Source organism: Pteropus vampyrus, unplaced genomic scaffold (assembly GCF_000151845.1).
Source record: "Pteropus vampyrus isolate Shadow unplaced genomic scaffold, Pvam_2.0 Scaffold133, whole genome shotgun sequence".
Taxonomy (NCBI): domain Eukaryota; kingdom Metazoa; phylum Chordata; class Mammalia; order Chiroptera; family Pteropodidae; genus Pteropus; species Pteropus vampyrus.
Genome location: NW_011888914.1, coordinates 2,870,430 through 2,883,107, shown reverse-complemented (window position 1 = coordinate 2,883,107; position 12,678 = coordinate 2,870,430). Strand labels below are relative to the sequence as shown.

Here is a 12,678-nt window from a genome sequence, read left to right as displayed (position 1 = left end):
GTATATGTCTTATGTATACTTATATACACACAAGTTATATGCATATGCACACATTTTAAAGACAAATGAGCATAACATATCACTTATTCTTTTAAATTTGTCTTCTCCCTACTTCATGCCAAATCCACCATGTACTAGATGGACTACATGGTTAGTTTTGTTTTAAATCTGCACTCTCATACCTTTCAGAAGAGAATTTTAGTCCTGTTTTCCTCCTACAACTTCACTGAATTTCCCAGTGTGATACACGTGGAAGAGGCTACACATGGAAGAGGCTGGAGGTCTAATTTTGCCATTTCCATCCACACCACATTCAGCAGAATTTAATTTACTTGTAACATAGGTGTTACACTGGCCTTATGGCAAAAATGTTTCACTTATCTTCATGAACGCCATAAAAATGAAATTTGAAAAATAAGGACTAAGGGCAGTTTTTCCTTAGAGATGGAAAGGGTGAGAACAGATGATGGGCTACGATGTTCAGGACACTCACTGCTCAGGGCCTAGGGTCCAGCTTCTGGGAGTAAGGCCTGCCACATACAGGAGGACACAGGCATAGTTTACCTCAGTGGCTCTCAGACTCCTGTCTCAGGAGATGCTTACAAATGATCGCAGACTCTAAAGAGCTTCTGTTTATGTCTGTCATTTCTATCAATGTTTCCCATTTTAAAAACTAAAACAGAAATTTTTGGAACACAAAAACACACCCCTGTAGCCATCAAAGAAACAATGTCACTGCATGCTATGTAACCTCTTGAAAACTACTTGAGAGGGTGAAAAAGGCAAATAATATCTTGGTATTATTATGGACATAATTTTGACCTTGTAGGTGGCCTGTGAATAGACCTTCCCCAGGAGTTCCCAGACCACAGTTTGAGAACCACTGATTTAAACTTGTACACATCAGCCAAGTTTTTGAATGGCTGAAAGAAGAAATGACATACTGAGTAAGAAGATACAATGTCCATTTAAAATTTTTTGAGCCAATGGCTAAAGAATAGTATCTTTTCCTAGAGTATTCTCTACTTACTACTGCCCCCAAACCATCAGTACATTAAATTGCTCCTTCCTGGTAATACTGTAGAATAGAATGACTCCTAAGTCCAAATCTCCATTTTGACCAAAGGCTCTACCTCTTTTTTCTATCTGCCCACTAAATATTTTCACACAGAGCACTTCAAATATAAAACCGCTAAAACAGTATTTATTATAAAATGCTTGATTTTTTTCCGATTGTTAATCCTATACACAAACATTTATTGTAGGAAAGTTAAAACTAATGAAAATAGTTTTTAGAAAAAAGAAATAAATGTATCCCATGTACCCAACCTCTGGGAAAGGCATTGCTAACATTCTAGGTTATATCCTTTCAGTCTTTTTATCATGTATATTTTAAAAACACAGTCAAGTTTGTATCTTAAAATTATTTAATGTCTTTATTTTAAAATATTATTTTTAGTGAGAAAAAATTCACAATGCTAAAGAAAATTTAGAACATAGAAACAAAACGAAGATAATGCTCTTAATATTTTGATGTGTATCTGCAATCTTTTTTCTGTGGGCAGACATGTAACTTTTTTAAAAAGCAAAATAATGATCAAACTATACATATTTTTATGTAACTTGCTGTCTTTGCGAAATATTTAGAACATCTTTTTATGTCATTAAACATTCCTCCATCCCTCCTTGGTATTTTTATTGTATAGCTGTACCGTGGTTATTACCTTTTAAGAATTACTATTATAATACGTGATGAATATCTTAGCTAAATTTTTATGTACATCCATAACAATTTCCTTTGAGTAACTGTTCTAGAAATGAAATTTCTGAGTCAAAAGGCGTGTGTATTTTTGAGGCTTCGGTACACATTGTTTAAATCCCCTTAAGAAATGTCCTCTTTCACTGTGTATAAGAGAGCTTAATATTCCCATTCCTACTTTCACTGTCAATTTTACAAATCCTTATCAATTATATAGGTAGAAAATTTCATCTCATCATTTTAATTTGCATTTCTTTGATAAATGCCAAGATTGAACATTTTCTTATATGTTATTTGTTGATCATATTTCTTCAGTTTTATCCTTCTGTTCTTTGCTCATATTCTATTAGAATCAGCTTTCTTATTAATTTATAAAAACTCTTAATGAACTAGCTAAGTTAAACTCTCTGTTGTATATGTTGTAAATACTGCCCTGGCTTATCCTTTGTCTTTGAGGATAGTTTAGAATGTCTCCTGACGAAAAGGAATTTTCAGGATTTACATTGTCAAATACACTTTCTTCCTTTATAATTTTTGCCACCAGAAATTAACAAGGCCTTTATTCCAAGATCATTTAATATTTACTTGTATTTTCCTCCATGTCATTTGCTATAGTGTGTGATATTTCTTCAAAGTCTGCCACAAGGGGGACTTGGCCATGGCCTTCAGAAAAACAACAGTGGAGACTCATTAAATGCAGACTGGTCATTTGGTGAAAGCATCAAGAGTGTCCTAGAAAGGGGAAGAGAGAGATCTTATATGTTTTTCTTTACCATTTCCTTATACTGCGTCCAGTGGCTCTGTTAACTTGCTCTTTCAGTGAAAGAAGTTTAAAATGGAAAAAGGTTTTACATTAGGTTTATATTTACATATTAAACCTGTGGGATGTGATACCTCTCTTCACCTTGGCCAGGACAGAAGTTTTGGAGGGCAAAGACCTTTGTTTTGTTCAATGATGTATTGTAAGCACAGTGCGTGGTACATAACATGCACTTGACAAATATGTGTTGGAGGAGCTGATCTTTAATCAAGTAATGTGTATGCCATGTATTAGGTAAGAGAGTCAGGGATAATGAGTTTTGGGCTTCACTGCTTTGCAAAGTAAACACCAACAACCAACAAGAGCAAAATCTCTAAATGAAAGGCAGAAACTAAATTTCACTTCTACTTTTTAGTTGACTATGGCCATAGTGATCTGAGTGTAAAGGTGAAAGTGCCTTAAACCTGTCACAGTAGAATATGGTGCCAAATAATGGAAAATAATCAGAGAAAAAAATTCTATCAGGCAGGTATTAAGCAAAACCGGCATCCACCCACCAAGAGAGATTAGACACTACTCCGTATGATGCTATAGCATTTGTCCACAGCAATACAATCAGATTTGGCTTTATTTGAATATTACAAGAAGGAAACAGTTCTCGAGAAGATTCATTTCACTGTGGGGAGAGAAAGGGAAGCATTCTGTGTAATAATAGAAAAATCAATTATTTTTCAATCAGATGGAGTGTCCTCATGAAATCGAGGCAGAGAACGGCATGTGATATGCCTTCAGGAAAATGATGACTATGAGGGAAAGAGTTTAGAATCATAATTCCAAGGTTGCTGCTAGGAAGAGAGATCTTCAAGAATAAAACACTGTTCTTGTTAGTGTGGTTTTGTAACCTTACATGGTGGTATGTAATTAATATACATCGTCCTGCCCAATTTGCCTCTACAAAATTCCATCTTGTCCAACTTGCTTTCCATTTGGATATGATTTTTTAAGTAACACACTAAAATCCTCTCTTTACAGAATAATAACATAGAGATAAAACAAATAAATGTGAAACAATTCTTATTAGCGAAAAGTATAATATGTATAGTGTAAAATATATTTATACATGTTAACAAGGGAATAACCAAGAAGGTAGAAAGGATAAAAACTTTTGACAAAATTTAAAGCTACATCCTAATTATAAAGTTTTTGATCATTATAAAGATTGGAAAGTCATCTCTTGCAAAAAGATCTAAGGAGAGTATGAAAGTTGGAAAGATGGTCTTCAAGTCTACATAAAGACCACGGAGAATGAGTACCCTGGGAAAATCTGTGCATCATGATTTCTTTAACACGTAAGGCTAAAACATAAAGCCCAGAATCCACAACCATTAAAGCCTGTCTACCATATTAAAGAGGTGAATAAATGTGAGGGTATCTACTTTGTATAAACCTTATGAGTTGGGAATCAAACTGACATATTCCATGTACACTAGCTTCAGGAAAGGGCACCAGGTTCATGAGGAGCATTGTGCCTGAGGAATGCCCTCCGCTTCAGTTTTCTGCTAACCAGCATGCCAGCTGTCTGAGGGCTGGAACTGCTCCCCTTCCTGGTGTGTCCTCAGATGCTGGCACAGATAGAAGTTCAAGAATGTGAGGAACAAAGGCCCTATCTGGTGGACAGCCGTTCACTGACTAACAGGTTAGCCCCGTTAAATTAGTTAGATTGCCAGTCCCTCGTGCAATGGGGGCCATTCCTGTGTTTCTGGAGGTGTCATCGCTGACTGACCCAAAAGAGAGCTGTTAATGCCTAGCTGTGATCAGAACTGCCCCGGCCCTTCACAGGAGTAACACCGGACCCTCGAATGCTGTGACCACCCTTCGTTCTGACACCTCCCTAATTAAAGTATCCCATCAGCTAGCTGGGGTCTGGGAAGGAAGGAGAGTTATTACGGTGTTTGTCCAAGGAAGTGAAAAGTACACAATTCGGATGTCTTCAACTTTCTAGGAATAAATCTACTTAGAAAATCACTTACACCCACAAAAATATTTCCAATGTTCTAACTTACATATCCTAATTGATGAGATGATTCTCTAGTTTTACTAGCGCCAAAAAGGTGACCTATTCTTTGGTTTATGCCAAGAAACCCATAAGGAGAAATGCTGACCTATGATGGTTACACATCATGCTTAATCACTACATTAAATTAAAATACTGTAATATAAAATAACTTAGTCACTGGGCTACTCAGGCAGAACATAACTTACAGAGCCACAGACACACCTACCGAGACACTTGAAATTTCTAAGGAGTCTGGTTCCCAGCTGTGTGTCAAGAGCCAAATCATGACATCAGGTCTTGAGTTGCCCTGGAGAAACTTAGGGCAGGGCTGTCATTGCAAACTGTGCTTGCCAAAAAGAGATTTCCCAAGAGTTGTCTTAGCTTTTTAGTACACCAAACTCCAACAGAAGCCAAGGTTTGCAATGATTTCCTACTCTCCCCGCCCTCCAATCATGACCTTGGGGCAGAATACCTGCCCATCCTGGAATTCTGGAATTCCAGAATTCCAAAAGCTCACTCTTAAAGACTGCTTAAAGGTAAGTATTTAAACCAGAGGAGGGAAAAATGTCAGCACAAGGTTTCCTTCTCTTTGGCCTGGCCTCAGCTAAATGAAAAGCTCTCAAAAAATAATTGTTTATTTTTTCCTGATCTCTTCAGATGGGGTAAAGCAGCAGCCCCTGAGAAGGCCAAATAGCTATGAGAAAAATTACCACTGGGTAGGGTCGTAAAAGAATCTCAACAAGGTAAATGGGCTTGCTAAAAGCCTAAGGTTTCCATAATATCTTTTAAAGACCAAATCACATAAGAGCGCTGTCCAACTCCATCACAACCCATAGATAATGCAGTAACGATTCTCTTCTTGCAGGTCTCCAGACATGTCTCTCTCTATTTTAAATTCTCAGTGGTTCTCAGAATCAAACCCTTACCTCCTTCTCTGGGTTGACATCTGCCATTTTCTACCAGAACAGTAGTTCTCACCAGGGGCATTTCTGTTCCCCCGAGAGACACTGGCCAATGTCTTGGGGACATTTTTGATTGTCACAACCGAAGTGAGGAGAGGAGGATGCTACTAAACATCCTCCAATGCAAAAAGACAGCCTCCCACTACACAAAGACTTATGTAGTCCAAATGTCAGTGGTGTCAAGGCTGAGAAATCTTGCCTCAGCTGTACAAAGCTCTTTGTTGTTCTCTAAACATGTCAGACTTTTTCATATACTTCTGTTCCTAAAAATAAATGGTTTCCTTTACCTGGAATGCCCTGCCCTACTTCTTAGGTCCAAGGAATGACCATTTATCATCCAGGATTCAATTCAAAATGTCATCTTCTCTAAACTGTCCTTTCCAGACCCCTCAGAGTCAGATATGCCTTCTTCTCAGCTTCCAGAGCCTCATTAGAACACTAGCCACACGGCCTCAAAATTATCTGTCACCTGCTGAAAGCAAGACCTAAGCCTCATTCATCATTCATCCCCAGAGTATCCATCTGGTAATCAATTTCTGCTTGCTGAATCAATCAGGGAATAAATGGAAATGTTGCAGATGCACCTAAGATTCTCTAGAAATAATGTCTAAGGGACAACAGTGCCCCAACATCAAAAACAACAGCAGCAAATATTTATTAAATGCTTGTAATGTGAATAGGCATTATATTGAGCACCAGAGCACATGTTAACTCATTTCATCCTTGCAACAGCCCTCTGAGTGAGGTAGGTACCATTATCATTAGCATTTTAGATGGAGAAACTGAGGCACAGAGATGTTAAGCCACCTGCCCAGGGTCACTGAGTCTAGCATCCGAAAGAGCTGATATTTAAACCCAGGTAGTCTGGCTCCGGAGCTTTAATCTTCCAATATTCATAACAAGACAGTTATGCTAACAACCAGTATTTTGGCGGCTCAGAGCCTCTGGCAAACACAAGTGACACCTCCAGAGGATAACCATAGAATGGCCACCAGCTCCTGGGACCCTTCCTGTACATACTACATTCTGGGGTCACACAACTTTCCAACCTATGGAATGCTTCTGGCAGGAGAAACAACCTCTTCACAACATGGAAAGACACTATGTACTTAGAAAAAGTCATGGTACCATAAAGAAGACATAAGTGCCGCTTTTCCAAAGTACCTCTTACCTTGTTCATGCTGCAGGGACTGAAGTGAGGGATCAGACATGTCACAATGCGAAGCTGTTCTTAAGGATTCTCCTTGTTCCTGTAGTCCTCACTTCTCGAAGCAGACAGCTGCACTGCAAATACAAACGAGAATGAAATCCATAAACTAGTGCTCAGAAAGGCACAGAGCAGTCCTGTGGCCGATGGAACTTTCTGCCATATGGCAATGCTCCATGGCTGCACTGTCCAAAATGGTAAACACTAGCTACATATGGCTACTGAGCACTTGGAATATGGCTAGTTCAACTGAGGCCTGAATTTTTGACTTTGTGATTTTAATTAAATTTAAATGTAAACAGTCACATGTGGTTAGTGGGTACCATATTGGACAGTGCAGGTCTAGAGAGTCAAATCAAGAGTGTTGAGGCCACAGACACTGGACATGCCAGTGGCCAAGGAAAAACTACATATTATTTGCTCAGAGTGACCGCAGATACACAGGGACAAGAACACTCATTCATTTAAGAACTATTTTTTGAGTACTTATTATTTGCCGGTTACTGAGGATATAGTGATAAAGCTAGAGCGGTTAGTTATTTAAGAGTTTCTAGTTCAAGCTTTGACTTCCTTAGGAAGGTAAAGAACCTAGCATGTGAGCAGCACCTACTGAGTGCCAGACCTCAATGACTTCCCTGCTGCCCACAAAGAATAATGGAACAGAAAGGCATTTGTTAGAGCCTGACTATATGATTGCCAGGGCTTCATGGAAAACAGAACCTTCCACAGAGCTCCTGGGGAGGCAGTATGCCAGATAGGAATTCAGGGGGTCAGTTTTCCAAGGGCTAAATGAACCAGACAATCCAACTGTCCCTCAAATAAAATAAGGGTCCACGGTTTTATCTATGCTATTGGTTCTTTAGGTAGGTGTTTTGATTTACTTGAATTATATTTTAAAGTAAAACAGTTATTGTATGGTTCAAGGGTTCTTAATTTGTCAATTATTAAGAAAAAACAGAAAGAAAATATCTTCGAATACTTACTGAACTAAATTTGTGGCCATTTCTTTTGAAAGATATTTATGGATCGCTTTGAGAGGAGAACAAAACATTGCAAGGTTCCTTATAATCACCTAATTTCTGTGTTATTTTTTCAGATTGCATCTAGGAAGCATTAATCTATCTGAACCTTTCCATGAAAACTGGAATTGGAGGTTTAAATGGAACCGCAGTGCTTTTAAAATGTATATAATTTTTAATTATAATATAATAACAATATATAATGTTCAACAGGAAAAGGAAAAAATACTCATAATCCCACTAGCCCACTATAATCACCTTTAGTTCTTAGCAATCGGCCTTTCTCTATTGGAGAGTGACATGAGGCCCAGGTACATCCGCTGAGTGGAGGACACATAAAGGTCAAAGACTATATTCCCCATAGTAATATCTTTTGCTGTTAAGAAAATGATTTAACAATTTATATTTTCAAACGATAAACTTCTACTCCACACATTACTATTTTGTGAACATAATATTACTAATTCCTTTTATAAATAAGAAGACAGGGACAGGAAATTGCAGATCACTCCCTGGCTATTTGAGACACATCGACTCCAAAGAAAATACCACATTCAGTCATAGTAACAACATATTTTAACAATGATGTACAACATGGACAGGCTCTGGAATTCAACTCTGAAGCCTAAATACATACAAACACCTCCATATTTACATGATGCCTGAGTAATCACTGATTCAAAGTCAGAAAAATTCAATAATTCTAACCAATCTTAAAGTGACTGACAAAATTATGTATGTAACTTTTACTCTTGAATTTCCAGAAGCAGTTGCTAATTAATTTCTGAGTCTTAAAGCAGAACTCTATGTTGTTTGGGGTTAAATACATTTATCTAATCCATTTGAAAACTACGACCCAGCACTTAACTGAGAAGTTTGCCCAAATGCCTTATAGAGATGCCTGATGTCACAATTCCATTCAAATGTATACACTGATATCAACCCAGGAAAAGTGAGTATGAGAAGATAATAATAAACAGACAAGGGTACTTGAACACAACTTCCCCAAGGAAATTCTACCCAGTTTCAGTGATACCACAATCCCCATTCCCTCAGAACATGTGTATAGAGTTTGCACTGCACTAATTATGGATCTTTCCCTACATGCTTCTCTACCCCCACCTCAACTGTTCTTAGGTCATTTTTATGTATGTTGGTTCTACAACGAAGTCAGACTAAAAAATTCATAAAGGGAAATATTAGTCACATTGAAAGTTCTTAATAAATATTATGAATAGATTTTTTCTTTGCTGTCACTCAGAGAGCCTAAGATGATGTAGACTCTTAATGCAGAATCTTAAAAACAATGTTGATTATTGTTGCAGAATGCCTTTGGGGTTTTTTGTTTTTTTTTTAAAGAAAAATCTTTTAATATCCAGGATTGTAAATCTTTTTTAAAATGTTTGAAATATCTAATAGCTGTATAGCGTTTAAAATTGTTTATATTAATACTCTCATTTAGTATTGATGTCGATCTGAGTGGTAGTTTTCTTAATTAGGGAGCTAGATGCAGAGAGGAAAACAAATTCTTAGTCATGCTGCAGTAGACACTGGGCTACGAGTGACTTCATTTCAAGATATTATAGAATTAAAATATGTACAAAGATCACAAATAAAAAAACCTCCCCCAATAAAACACACACACAGACACACACAAAATCTCACTCAAAGACCACTATTAACAGAAAACATCTCAGTGAACAGATGACAGTTTTAGAAATTGGGTCAGTTCGCTTCTGGACAGCAACCAAAAGGACCGGCCTTGTTTCACCAAGTACTTTCGCTCTCCTTTGAAATAAAGAGAACCTGGTTGTTTTGCAGCCGATTCAGGTTATGAGCTTAGAGAAACCCACGGCTTAAAAAAAAAAAAAAAAGACCACATCTTAAATATAAAGCATTAGAGAAAAAGATATCTTGAGTTACTGTGGTGAAATTAATGTTTTCAAAAATTATTGTTTTTCCTTTGGCGACGGAAGGAAATATAACTTTGGGTAGTGAACGCACAATGTAATATATATACGACATACTGTTGAATTGTATACTTGAAACTTATTTGATTTTATTAATCAATGTCACCCCCAATAATTTTTAATAAAAAAATAATAAATAATAAATTATCCTGTTTTTCAATATTTCTTTTTAATCGTTTATGAAGTTGGATTCTTCTGATACTAAACAACAACAAAAAGTACAAGTGTCTTTAAAGGGTGCCTGGAGAAAGTCAATCCCACAAGCTAACATGTGACTTCCACTCAGTTGATCCTAATACAGTTTGTTCAATGGGCAATGAAGCCTGTGGTCAACCTTAAGCTTCTAAAAAATAAATGAAATGTAATTCATCTTTCCAGGTGGAAGAAGAAATGTGGGTAAGCAGGAAGGTGGGGACAGGGTAAGTGGAAGAAGAGACCAAAGAGAGAATGAAAAGAAAAGGTAGAGGCTACAAAGAAAGGAGAAAACTAAAGGACAGATGAATAAAAAGATACCCAGAGACAGTTCAGCGATGTGGCCAAGTGCCCCTCACCAGTCAGGTCCTCATTATGGAAAAGATCAAGAGATTCGGGCTCCTGATGCCAATGCCACATTCTACGGCTTCTCTATACTATACACTCTAATGGCCCGGCCCGGGTCTCAGCAAGCAGGAGCTGGATAAAGTTAAGACCGGGCCGACCTGTTTCACCACTATTTATTTACCACCAACCGCCACCTACCACAGAGGAGTCCATTTTACCTGGGTCACTGCTAATGTGGTCCAGAGGAATAAGCCCACTTTATCTCCTTACTCTAAAGAGAAGCTTAACGATGTCAAAGGGCTGTTTTCTGTGTGTGTGTGTGTATCGTGCTATCTTGGCCCTTGAAAATGCAACTAATACTTAAGGCCAATATAGAATGAAATATGATGAGTTGGGCTTTTCTCTTCACTCCACATCCCTCAGCCCCCTTCCAAGATGTTCATTCTAGAACCTTTTGCAATACAATTCAAAGCTGAGTAGTTCAGGCATTCCTATGGGACACAGGCCAACAGGAGCAACCTGGCTTTTAGATATAATGCACCCTGAGGTCAGTCTGTAAACTGGCCTCTTGTCACGCCTCTCCCCAGCACCAAATCCAGCCGCCCACACAGAGGGCCCGAGCAGGAGGACTCAAAGGCTTGTGTGGAAGAAATAAGTAAAGTAATGATGAACAGGCTTTGGAGAGAAAAAGAGAGAAGGAAAGACAAGAGTTTAGAGGAAATTCTCTAAATTGAGGACTTACGAGCTTGGGAAATCAGATGAACAGATGAGAGACATAACCCTAATATCCTCCATTCTGTTTTTATGGGTTGGAGTAATTCACACATCTCTCAAGTTAAGTCTTGTCAATCATCTACTGGAATCCTATGAAAAACTGGGTACACGTAAGACCATTTTATTACTGACAATCCAATCCCTCCCTTCCACAATAAGGGGCATGGTGCTGAGATTAAAGGATCTAAAGATAAAGCAACAAACAGTTCCTGGTCCCCTGCCCCAAATGCACACACACCTCACAAGTGATGGCTCCTTCCTTTTTTCCTGAAGAAGAGGCAGAGGGACCAGAGCAGAGCTCTTTCAGGAGCTTCCTGTAGGTCTTTCTCCATCCTCAGAGTTATAGCAGATGTGTGGCTCTGATTCTTCGAGACTTCCGTGTTCTCACCACCCCCACATTCAGACAGCAAATACACCATAACCTGGTTCTGCCCCAAGAGACAGGACAACATTCACCATCCTGCTTTGCTCCCTGTGCCTTGCCTTCACAGCATGCCATAGAAAACATACAACCCAAGCCTGAAAGAAAACATCTTTCCATCAAGCATCATCAAAAGCCTTCTTCCCTGAGGACAGGTTAGGCAATTTGAAAATTAATATTCTGAAATTTTTACTAGCATATGAATTATAGTTCAACAAGAAATTGTGATAGGGAAGAGGAAATGAGATGATTATGAATTATAAAGGAGAGATGTACGGCTGGTACACACAAAAAAATTGCCCTGAGAGCCAGATGGGGAGGAATAGAGGCCAGTAAAGGGCCAACAGGGCCAAGGGGTCAAGTGTCCACTGCTTTCATGTGACTATCTCTGGCACACATGCTGGGGGGTGGTTGCCGCACTTGGTCAAATCATACGTCAGGATGCCTAATATTTAAATTCAGGGCTATCATTCTTAAAAAGGTCAATTATCAGTCTCTCAGTGATTTAGGAATATCTTAAAGGCACACTACAGAAGAAGAACTGTCAAGATGTTGCCTGGCTCTGCCTACTTCCCTTGCCTGGGTGATTATCTAAACCAGGAGACACAAATTCAGATGCTTATTGGGGTCAAAAGAGAATGAGACAAGTGGTCAGGCCAGAGACGACAATGAGGAGTGGCGGGGCCTGGAGAGCAGGCCATTTAACTGTAGCTCTAGGAAAGTAGGAACAGGGCACATATTCTCAGAGCCTCTGAGAGTCAAGAAAGCCAGAAGACAGAAAGACCGTGTAAAAATCATTTGCTTTTTAAATACTGGCAATTTATGTCAATACTTTGAATATCTGTAGTGGCTGGATTTCTTTGGCCAGTTTGCGTCTTCCCCTGTACACCCTTCTTGACAGTTGTGGGATTCTTTGTTCCTTTAAATCTCCAGGACTGGAGGCTCCCAACCTGTCTCCTGGCCCCTCTATAGCAAGTCCAGCAGGGAAGGTAAGCAGGGCTTGGGGCCACATCAGTCGATCTGCATATCAACTTTGCCTCTTGGCACGTGATTCTGGCAAGTTACTAACCCTCTCCTAATCTCTATTCCTTCATTTATAAAATTGTGGAAAATTCCTTGTACTTATTAAAATTGGTTTGAAGATTAAATAAAGTAATATGAAGAAAGTACTTCATGTTCAAAAAAAATGAGTTCTTCCCTTCTTCCTATT

At 38.6% G+C, this 12,678-nt stretch overlaps 1 protein-coding gene across 3 annotated transcripts in view; it reads right to left on the bottom strand.

Moving 5' to 3' along the window:
* Positions 1-12,678, bottom strand: part of BACH2 (BTB domain and CNC homolog 2) — a 323,391-nt gene that overhangs the window by 239,992 nt on the left and 70,721 nt on the right. For all 3 annotated transcript variants that reach the window (XM_011367348.2, XM_023534832.1, XM_011367349.2), the window contains exon 2: positions 6,709-6,821. The gene's annotated coding sequence lies outside the window, so the exon portion shown is untranslated. The remainder of the gene's footprint in view (positions 1-6,708; positions 6,822-12,678) is intronic.